Below are 12,477 nucleotides of genomic sequence, written 5' to 3' on the forward strand. Positions count from 1 at the left end.
GGAGAGATCTTAAAATTGCTGTTGGGAAAAGGTGTCCTTCCAATAAGAGAGACCTGGAGCTGTTTGCAAAGGAAGAGTGGTCCAAAATTCCGGGTGAGAGGTGTCAGAAGCTTATTGATGGTTATAGGAAGCGACTGATTTCAGTTATGTTTTCCAAAGGGTGTGCAACCAAATATTAAGTTAAGGGTGCCAATACTTTTGTCCAGCCCATTTTTGGGGTTTTGTGTGACATTATGTCATATTTGCTTTTCTGCCTCTGTTTTATATTTGTTCCAATACATACAAAGGGAATAAACATGTGTATAGCAAAACATGTGTTAATGCAATACCTTTTTTGTGTGAAATACTTGATTTTCAGGAAAAATATCAAGGGTGCCAACAATTTCGGCCATGACTGTATACTATATAGCATCAGAGTGATTTCACACTGAACGGAGTGCAAGCATCCCTGTGAAATGCAACCAAACAACTCAATGTTATAAATAGGACTTTACCTGCAATCCAAAACAGACGTTGCACATAAATAAAATCAAGATCTTAGGATTGCATTCTGCACCATTCACCCACAACACTCCAAATACAATCATTAGAATTTACAAAAAAGACACAAACAACCAAATTGCCATGAATTGGCTGAGGCACTTTTATTGGTTTTAATTATTTTAAATCAGAAAAATAACATAACACACCCAAATTACTAACATAACACACTAAATTAACATATTATATCACTTCAAGCAATGCTTAGCCATAATGGTTCAAGCAAATACATACAGTAACTTCAAATGCAAAGGTGACGAACCACATAAAATACTGTTGATGGGTGGGGGGGTAGCTATTTGTTTATTTATTACAGGTACATATTTATTTATTACAGGTACATACAGTGCTGTCAATTTATGCAGCACTTTACATGTATATTGAGCATTCACATCAGTCCCTAACCCTCAAGGGGTGTACAGTCTAAGGTCCCTAACACACGTTCATACATACACATACTAGGGCCAATTTAGACAAGATCCAATTAACCTACCAGCATGTCTTTGGAGTGTGGGAAGAAACCAGAGTACCTAGAGGTAACCCATGCAGTTACAGGGAGAACATGCAAACTCCAGGCAGGTGGTGCCATGGTTGGGATTTGAACCAATGACCCTAGTACTGCCAGGCGGAAGTGCTAACCATTTAGCTACTGTGCTGCCCAAAGTTATGGTAGTTGTTTGCTTGTTTTGACCAACAGCAAGAGCCTCAATGTGTGAGCTCTTTATATACAAAGTCCCTTCAGCTTTCAAAAATTTCCTCACCCCCTGTGACATTTTTACCTGCCCCAAGGTATGCAAGAAAAATTAAAGGGCAGCACACCAAAAAACACCTATTTTAACCAATTCAATACCGGGCAATTTTACACCTTCCTGCCCAGGCCATTTTTTAGGTTTCAGCGCTCTCACACTTTGAATGACAATTGCCCGATCATACAACACTGTACCCAAACTCAAATTTTATCATTTTCTTCACACAACTAGAGCTTTCTTTTGGTGGTATTTAATCATCACCAGGGTTTTTATTTTTTGCTAAATTAACAAAAAAAGAACGAAAATTTTGAAAAAAAAACGTTTTTCTTTGTTTCTGTTATAAAAGTTTGCAAATAAATAATTGTTCTTCATAAATTTAGGCCGAGATGTATTCTACTACATGTCTTTGGTGAAAATAACCCATATTAGGATGTATTTTTTAGTTTGTAGGAAAGTTATAGAGTTCACAAACTGGTATAGATCCGAATATTGATCAATCCTGAAGTACTGACAGCCAATCTACTTTCTTGAGGTCCAAGAATGTCAGAACAGTACAGATATCCCCCAAATGACCCTTTTTGCAGAGTAGACAGTCCGACGTACTTCATAAGAGGCATGGCGAGTTTTTTGAAGTTGTGTTTTTTTTTGTCATAATTTTTCGGAAAATGAAAAAATAAAAAAAATAATTTTCACAATTTTTTTTTTACATACTGTCACCAGTGCAGTACAGCATCATCATATAACTGGCATGGCGGTGATCAGGGACACTGACTGGTGACAGTGTTAAAAAAAAGAAAAACATTTTTTTACATTTTTTTTTATTACTTTGGGAAGTGATCAGTATTTTTTTTTTTACACAATTTACTTATAGCAAATAATTACTTTGCTATAAGCAAGCATTTACCTGAATGACATTGATTCATTCAGGATTTTTTGTTTTGTTTTTTTTTGTGCTCAGCTGTGATTTGGCCTTAGCTAATCACATGACATGTGCATGTGATTAGCTGTGACCATTCACAGCTAGACACTAGTATACAATGGATGGCATGAATGAAGCCATCCATTGTATACAACTGTCATGTGACCTGCTGTGATTGGTCACAGCAGGTCACATGGTACCGACAATGGGGCCAATACTCAGATCTGTCATCAGCCGTGTCCGAGGTACAGGGCCGGTGACAGATCGCGCCGCTGCGCGGCTCTGCAAGCTCACGAACTGTGTATGTGCGGGAGTACGACAAATGGTGGCCTCCCGGAAAGCTAGTGCATTTTTCCGGACGCCATACGGCTATTAGCCGGGCGTCAAATGGTTAAGTAAATGGCATTCTGCAAAAACTGGTGAAAGGCAGAGGCAAACATAGCATACATGAAGGTATTCACAAATAAATTGTGTTCACTTTTTACATTATTGTTACAAAAAGTTTTTGTATTGTTACAAAAAGTTTTTTTAAGAATAATGTAGTGAAAGAAACCTTGGCTGACAATATCAATACTCAGTCTTATCGCTTCCTGGTAAATCTCCATTATCTCACAAACCCTGTAAAATAGTATAGTAATAAATAAACATCCACAATTGTGGTGTGGGGTATTTCACACAGGTAGATCTCACTTTGAGTTTTTTTTATTCTGAAACATTGAGATTGATTTAGTAAAACTTGAGAGTGCAAAATCTGGTGCAGCTCTGCATAGAAACCAATCAGCTTCCAAGTTTTTTTGTCAAAGCTTAATTGGACAAGCTGAAGTTAGAAGCTGTTTGGCTACCATGCACAGCTACACCAGATTTTGCATTCTCCAGTTTTAGCAAATCTAGCCCATTGTGATTCCCACCTCCACCTAACCTTGAGTGTCCCCATGTCAACTGAAAGTTTTTTCTGGTATCTATACATGTACAGTTGCAAGAAAAAGTATGTGAACCCATTGGGATTACGTGGAGTTTTGCATGAATTGGCCATAAAATGTGCTCTGAACGTCATCTAAGTCACAACAATAGAAGAACACAGTCTGCTGAACATAATACTACACAAACATTAGATGTTGCCATGGTTTAATTGCACATAACATGTAAACATTCACAGTGCAGGGAGGAAAAAGTATGTGAGGCCCTAGCTTGATGACTTCTCCCAGAGCTAATTGGAGCCAGGAGTGAGCCAACCTTGACTCCAATCAGTGTGATGATATTGGATGTGTTGCTGACAGCTGTCCTGACCTTAAAAAACACACACCTGTTTTGGGTTTACTGGTTTCAAGAAGCACTGTCTGATGTGAACCATGCCTCGCAGAAAAGAGCTCTCAGAAGACCTACGATCAAGAATTGTTGACTTGCATGAAGCTGGAAAGGGTTACAAAAGTATCTCCAAAAGCCTTGATGTTCATGTGTCCACGGTAAGACAGACTGTCTACAAATGGAGATAGTTTAGCACTGTTGCTACTCTCCCTAGGAGTGGTCGTTCTGTAAAAATGACTGCAAGAGCACAGCGCAGAATGCTGCATGAGGTAAAGAAGAATCCCAGAGTGTCAGCTAAAGACCTACAGAAATCTCTGGCACATGCTAACATTTTTGTTGACACATATACAATAAGGAAAACATTAAACAAGAATGGAGTACATGGGAGGACACCATGGAGGAAGCCATTGCTGTCCAAAAAGAATATTGCAGCACGTTTGAAGTTTGCAAAAGAGCACCTGGATGTTCCACAGCACTACTGGCAAAATATACTGTGGACAGATGAAACCAAGATTGAGTTGTTTGGGAAGAACACACAACACTATGTGTGGAGAAAAAAAGGCACAGCACACCAACATCAAAACCTCATCCCCACTGTGAAACATGGCGGAGGGAGCATCATGGTTTGGGGCTGCTTTGCTGCCTCAGGGCCTGGACGGATTGTTGTCATTGATGGGAAAATGAATTCCAGAGTTTATCAAGACATTTTGCAGGAAAACGTACGACCATCTGTCCGCCAACTGAAGCTCCGCAGAGGATGGGTGATGCAACAGGACAATGACCCAAAGCATACAAGTAATTCAACAAAACAATGGCTGCAACAGCACAGAATATGCCTTCTGGAGTGGCCCAGTCAGAGTTCTGACCTCAACCCGATTGAAATGCTGTGGCATGAACTTAAGAGAGCGATTCACACCAGACATCCCAAGAATATTGCTACACTGAAACAGTTTTGTGAAGAGGAGTGGTCCAAAATGACTCCAGATCGTTGTGCAGGTCTGATCTGCAACTACAGGAAACGTTTGGTTGAGGTTATTGCTGCCAAAGGAGGGTCAACCAGATATTAAGTCCAAAGGTTCACATACTTTTTCCTCCCTGCACTGTGAATGTTTACATGTTATGTGCAATTAAACCATGGCAACATCTAATGTTTGTATAGTATTATGTTCAGCAGACTGTGTTCTTCTATTTTTGTGACTTAGATGACGTTCAGAGCACATTTTATGGCCAATTCATGCAAAACTCCACATAATCCCAAGGGGTTCACATACTTTTTCTTGCAACTGTATATTGCTGCTTTTTAATTGCTTTACTTACCTGGATGTATTCCTTGTTCTAATAAAAATGTATATGATGCTTGTAGCTGAGAGTTTCCCTTTCTCTAGATAGAAGAGCTGTGGGGAGATCTTGTGTATGTATGACAATTTATTGTGATGTCTTTATGTGATGCATCCTTTCATATTATATATGAAACCTGAAAAGCTAGCTCTTTGGAGTGATGCGTATTATTTATTTATTGCATTTTTCAGCCTGTCATTGCTCTTTTTGCTTCTTTTTTTTAATAGCCCCACTTTACTTTTTCAAAGATCACCTCAAGTACAAAAATATTAACACAGTACAAAAATGTTAATGTATTGTATTTCTTGGACAAGAAAAGTGCACAGTTCTCTTATATATACAAACAGTACATATAACTGGGGTATTTATTTTTCAGTCCTCACTTAATTCAAGGGTCTCTCTCTTTTACAGTACTTAATACTAGATTTCGATCAACCATGACTGAAATTACCAGACTTGTGCTGCCATATGGACCACAATGAAAAGTATGGTCCAGCCGACAAAGGCTTTGCATTTTCTGGAAAAACAAGGCTAGAAAACATTATCCAACTAATGGCAAGCATCTTAAGATGAAAATTCCTGATAATGGTTCTTCCAAATTATCAAATTTCAAGTATTATTTTTTGGTTCTATAAATATAACTGATAACAACATTTGTTTTTAGTTGAAGTTGGAGTTTATAAGAGTCTGTTTTGTAAAAATTGGCTCAAAACATTTTCAGCTATAATTGCAGTAAATGGTGGCTCTATGAAGTTTTACAGTATGGGTTTATTCATCTCCATTACCAGATGTAAATAGTATTGTAATTATGAATATATTTTAGCTAACGTGGTATCAATGCGGGTGTGAAATATTGTATGTATCCTGATGTGTCCATTTTCCAAAGACAGATTGTAATTGTTTGATCTAAACTGAAGTTTCCAATGGGAGTATTCTATTTATTACTAATGTATGCTAGAAAACACAGGGCCAGGTTAATTATCTGAACAATGGAATTCACTTCAAAGGATCCCCCCATTTGATATGCAATGAGGGTGGCCATCTTTTCAGAAATACATAATTTTTCCTCCAAAAAGGTAATGAACCTGTGCATACATAATTTGACTATTGATTGATGATATTTAAATATTGATGCGCACTGAAGACCTTTAAAGTCGTAGGCATGTTGTACACATGGTGCAAAGTTCCCCCCAGAATGATACTTTACTTCTCAATTTTAATGCAGTAAAACTGGAAAAAACACTGACTGGGTGAATAATTTCACAACTATGATAATAAGAAATACCTTTTAATGATATAATGAAAAAGTCTTTTAACAAACCTGTAAGTCAGCAATTTAATAACTTGCCAACGTGCCACAATACATATACTGCAGCGGGGCAGCATGCGCAGGTACACTTCACATAGATGAACGTCATTGTGCCTGTTCGGGCTAAGGGGGGAACTGTGCAAAGCACCCCCCCCCTGGAGGCTCTTCTAGTCCAGAGCCTCCAGGCACCCCTTCTCTTAATCCAGGAACTTTGCTCCACACACCCACTGTCCTAGTCCAGGACTTCCTCTTCAGGCTCCCTCTCCTAGTCCAGTGACTTCTCTGCACACCCCACTCCTAGTCCAGGAAGTTCAAGGCATACCCAACTCTCCTAGTCCAAGGCCTCCTCCATACAGCGTCTCTTCTAGTCCAGAAAACTCTGCTTCACACACCAGCTGTACTAATCTAACAGCTCCTTTCCACACAAAGGCTTATTTAGGACCTGTTCCACACAATCCCTCTCCTAGGTAAGCGCCTCCTCCACACACCCCCTTTCCTAACAGAGGGCCTCCTCCACACAGCCCCCTCTCCTAGTCCAGGGCCTCCTTTACACAGTCCCTTCTTCTAGTACAGGGCTTCCTGTCCTTGATATCCTCTGCACACCTCCCTGTATTAGCCCAGGATCTCCTCCTCACCTCCCTCTCCTTGTCCAAGATCTCCTACACACACAGCCCTTTCCTAGTCTAGAACCTCCTCCATTCACTCCCCTCTGCTAGCCAAAGGCCTCCTCCATACAGCCCCCACTGAGTCTAAGAACTTCACTCCACACACCCCCCTCTTCTAGTCCAGGGCCTCCTCCACACACCACCCTCTGCTAGTCCAGGGCCTCTTTTGCACACTCCCTTTGCTAGTCCAGGAACTCTATTCCACACCACCCTTTTCTAGTCCAGGGCCTCCTCTGCACCCCCCCTCTTCTAGTCCAGGGGTCTTCTCCACACAATCCCCATCTCTTAATTTCTTAATTTTGGGTTTCCAAGCAGCATCTCCCCTGTCAATTTAAGGTTCTGCCTCAAGGTCAGCTTTGACTGACAGATAAGGCATGGGGCAATGGAATGCTGTGTGGACGGGATGTATGCAGGTAGGAAGGTGTCTGATCCTTCTACCCACCACCTTGACAGCATTCTGTTATGTCAGGGTGGGCAGGATTTATAGAGGAGGAGTCTGACATCACTGCTCTTCAGCACTAAATCTGTCTGCTCTTCTGCCAGTTACATACAGAAAAGGTTTTAAGGAGATTGCATCTACTGCAACAATAGTTGTTTCTCTGCCACTCCAGATCCTGCTGGATTAGCCAGCCAAACTGCCACTGTGAAAGTGTAGTGTAGTGTAGTGTAGTGCAGGCAGCTACAGCTCAACACAGAACACGCACTAACGATACTGAGTTGATCAGCCAGCTATGGCACCCTCAAATTTGTGGTCCCCATTACAGGCTACACCCCCCCCATGTACGCCACTGTATTTAAGGTAAATTGTATATGCTGGTTGCAGTAGTTCTTCTGCTTCCATATGCTTTGTTTAGATTACTGAATAATTTCCCAGGAAGGGCATACCCTCTGTACACAGATGTCCTGTTATTGGTGGAGGTACTGCCAACTTTATTATCAAACCCATTCTCCCACTTACTAAAGGTTTTAATTCAATTATTGACCTCTTGCCCTTATTTATCCAGTATTTAAGTTTGAATGGATTAGGGAATATTTAAGTAGGGGATGTAACAAATGTACTATATATTATGTGACCAACACATTTGTACTGGACTTAAATTTTAAAGTACCATGTTTTATTAAAAAAATCATTTATTAAATTGTATATACAATATTGGAGTGCAATTGGATTATGAGTGTTCACATGACCTCAACCTTTTACAATGTGAGGTCTAGCTTCTCCAAAAGCCCTATTATTTACCCTTTTAAGCAAGCTTGCCTAAGCTCAAAGGTCAGTCAGTGCATTATAGTTATAAAGAATTTGGTCTGGAAAACAAGTCTCATCCCTGTCTGGGAAGAAGGATTTAGTGGTATATTTAAAGATGAGTTCCCGGTATTGTATATTTTTACATAGTGACATTGGTTCAGCATAGACCAATGTCACTATGTGTATACCATACCTAGAAAATCCCCCTGGAAGGTATAAATCACTGAAGTAGTCATTTTCTGCTTTCTGGTCCTGTGCTAAGTGGCTGGCCTGAAGCATTCTGAATACAAGATGTCAGCCAATTGGCACAGGCACCATTCAGAGAATGCTTTGCTGAATGAATGTAAAACGTTCTCTGATTGGTCAAGGTGGATGTTGTGATGTTACTGCCCCACATCTCCACCTTGTCCAATCATAAAATCCTTTGCAATAATTTAGAAAATGCAAAGCATTTTCTAAATGGTACCTGTGCTAATTAGCTGACTGCCTGTACTTGCAATGCATCAGGCCAGCCACTCAGCACAGGACCAGGAAGCAAGTGGGGATCACTTGAGTAGCCATGTCCACTTTGGGCATTGGTCCAAGCTGAATCAATATTACTATGTAAAACTGTACCATGGCTTGAATTCTTTTTAACAGACAAATGGAGGAATATAAGAAAAGTTTATTGTTTGGATTTACATACACTGCAAATTAAAATATGACTGGTTTATCAAGCTAAAAGATCAGCTACTTCAGTTCCACTAATGAATACCCATGGGAATGTCCTTGGGTATGACCAAGAATGTGCAAGCATCATTTTTCTGGTGACACATTGCTGAATAATGTGGGTGATTTCAACTTTAGCAAATCAAGTCCAGTGAATTTTAGTGGATTTTAATTTGATACCCAAGGAACAAAGCTTGCTTATGTTTTGTATGACAAATGACTAGCAACTTTCATTGTTATGCTCGTAGAAGGTCTGAATGAGAAATTTTTTTTAGGAAGGTCATAAACAGATAGATTCTTCATCTGTCTGCGCACCCTTGCTCAAAACACTGAACTTCTTGGACCTGCTAATCCTCTGCCTTAGCAAAATGCCACATGCTGCACACATGCAGCAAGAATGCTTGGTGAATTTTGCTTGTGAATCTCTAGCACCTGAAGAAAAGGGAACAAATATTATAATACTGCATGTGTGCTAAAAAATGTTACCTGTTTCAGCACTTGGCAGTCAGCATAGTGCTTTGATAGTGCTAGTTGTTTTTGTTAAATTAATTCTAAATTGGAAGACTAGCCATTTGCCGACCACCCCATAACAGATATACTGCTACTGGACGGTTGCACTGTGCAAAATCGTGTATATAAATGTGATTCTGCACTTCCTGGTCACAGGTGCACACATGCGCTGCTGGCGTGCCATGTCTGCTGTGATTTGTCACAGCAGAAGCCGATCAGCAGGTGCCAGCCAATAGATGAGCCTTAGCTGATCATCTAGGAGCCTGACAAAACACAGCTCTGCCTATTTAAACAAGGCAGAGCTGTGTCCAGTCAGCGGAAATGTGCTGGATTTTCTTTCTCTGCAAAGCAGAGAACAGAAACAAGCACATTACCTAGTGAAAGCAGCACACACAGCACCCATTGCACTTAGCTAGGCACACAGTTAACCCCTTGATCACCCTCGATGTTTAACCCCTTCCCAGCCAGTGTCATTAGTATAGTGTCAGTGCATATTTTTAGTACTGATCACTGTAAAAATTCCAGCATACAGTAAGTCCTCTACTTACGAACATTCGAGTTGTGAACTTTCAAAGATACGAACAACCTCCAAGTTGTGAACTTTCAAAGATGCAAACATGCCTTCACATGCCAAATCACGAAAGTAGCTTACGTGCCTGCCGGACATTGTCAGCTGCGTGCACCCTCTGCCACAAGCGGTTGCTCTGCTGTGCACTGTACTGTATAGTACAAAAGTGTTCAGTAATACCGTGTTGATTTCAAGCCTAGGATGTCTGACAGCAAGCATAAAAGCAGCAGTCTTGTCTGGCCACTCCATTCCAGTCCCTGTATGTCAGCTGTTGTACTGTACTACTGTACCTTTGAAGGTACTGTGAGATTAAACATCATTTTTTCACAGTATTTCTTTTGGGTTTTTTTATGCATTATTTGTTTGAAAAGTATTATAAACCTTACTCTGTTGGACTTACAAACAAATTGGACTTATGAACGAACTCCCAGAACTCGTTCGTAAGTAGGGGACTTACTGTGTGTGCCATAGTTTGTAGACGCAAACCAATCAATATACGGTTATTGGGATTTTTTTACCAAAGATATGTAACAGAATACAAATTGGCCTAAATTTATGAAACAATTTTATTTATTTATTTTTTTCATTGGATATGTTTTATAGCAGAAAGAAAATATTGTGGGGGGGGTTTTAAAAATATATATTTTTGTTTGTTTATAGTGCAAATTACCACAAAATTACCATTTTTGTTTAAGCCTACACCAGCTAAATAAAAAGCCAGTGTTTCCTAGAATTGATTTGCATGATATTTTCCAATTATTTCTAGGGTCAAAAGTAACCATACTTTCTGGATTTCATGCTTGTCTGCTTATGTTCATTCATCCTTAACAAACAGTGTCCACAATAAAGAAGCAGTAATATAGCCAAAAACTTTTTTGTCCTTGCAAGCTGAATATTGAAACATATCTTTTGTTCAACCTTATAGATTTTTTTCTAACTTTAATATGAAATAAGTCCAGTGGATTTTGGCAATGTACAACAGATGAAAAGTGTTCTTTTGTATTATTATTTACAATTTATCATAATGTTGAGTTTTTCAAACGCATGAAAATACTTGAAGATTTCAGCACCAAACTTCAGCAACTTACAAACTATTAAGTTACAAGAACTGCATTGCCATAACAGCACAATAAGAACTGAACTATTTATCAGTCTGGGGGCCAGGCTTTCATTTCTAATATTGAGCCCAGCTCTGGATATTTTTTCCACACCCTCAATTGCACAAAAATGAGTACAATATAATCTGAATTTCTCTCCTGCTTTCACATGCTTTCCCATGGATCACGTAATCATCTGGATTTATTCACAGTCTTGTGTTCTTAGTTTAGGGTGCGCTGAGATAAAGGGAGATTGCCCATGTGTTCTGCTGCTTCTAATTACTGAACTATGTATAATAGCAGATCAAAAATTTTGTTGAAATCATTTCTCTGAATGTCATATATCAATAGACTAGTAAAAGTGTGTCCGTTCATTGAACAGGCCGAATACAGATGTACGAATTACTGTGATGGAAGAAAGTAGAGAATTTGCATTGGTACAGTGGAGTGAGTGCTAACTCATGCATTGGCGCAATGGCAGCAAACAGAAAGGTAGATGTTAGTGAAGTGGAAAGCAGAAGTGAGTACTTGTGGGAGAGCTGATGAGAGCAGAGGATGGGGGGTCAAGTGCAGTGGTGAGTGTGGGGTTTGGTGTATAGGTGTGGTGTAAGAGAAAGTGGGTAGAGGTCAGCTGCAGTAATGAGAAAATGGTGGGGGGCACAGATTTAGTTTTAATGGTTAGAAGGGGAATGCAAGCATAGTGATGAGGAGGGGTGAGGTGGTTGCAGGCACAGTGATGAGTGATGCCTCTGTAAGGAGCTGTCAGTTGTAACTCTAAATGCAATCCTCCAGGCCAGGAGCAAAAGGGAAAAGTGGTGTGAGCTGACCAGGCCAAAAATTAAAAGGTCACGCTCCATTGCAAAACAGACACTACCCCAAGCATGGACCTCGCATTTAGGAACAGTACTGCTGATCTCTAATCTGCAGGAAGCTTTGCAGACTCCAGCAACCAACTCCCAGCACAGCTAGTCTCCCATAACTAATAACCTATTTTTATCACATGACCTGCTTATAAGAAATCACTTTTTAGTGATGGGAGACTTCAATGGTGAGAAACAGCAATCAGTTCTGGTCCTAGGAGCTAATTGCTGGTTTGTGTATTATCACTGGAGGAAAGAGATCGGCAGCAGTTTCCATAAATGCTTAGTTTGGGTCCCTGTTCTACGTATGTGTAGAACCCCATACACTTCTATGGGGATGGGACACAGATTAGTCTCCTTGCCCAATATAGGTCTGTAGAGTTCTACTGCACATGCAGTTGGAAGTGGAAGGCTCAATAGCTTCAGGTAAGCATTGTGGAAGAACACTGATGGGCTGGGTGCCAGAACGATGTGACTATACAGTGGAAGAGGGGAATAGGGAATTAATCCAGGGCAGTGAGAGGTGGTGAAAGGGTGAGAAACTTTCAGAAAATGCTGTTTTACTATTTCCTTATTCTGCATGTTAAAAGTAATTATAAGGCAATCATATATGTGTTCTCAATCATCCAAATTATTAAACTGAACTAAACTGCTTTTGAACAT

This window comes from Staurois parvus, unplaced genomic scaffold, assembly GCF_062004578.1.
Source record: "Staurois parvus isolate SC_StPar_1 unplaced genomic scaffold, SC_StPar_1.0 ptg000122l, whole genome shotgun sequence".
Taxonomy (NCBI): domain Eukaryota; kingdom Metazoa; phylum Chordata; class Amphibia; order Anura; family Ranidae; genus Staurois; species Staurois parvus.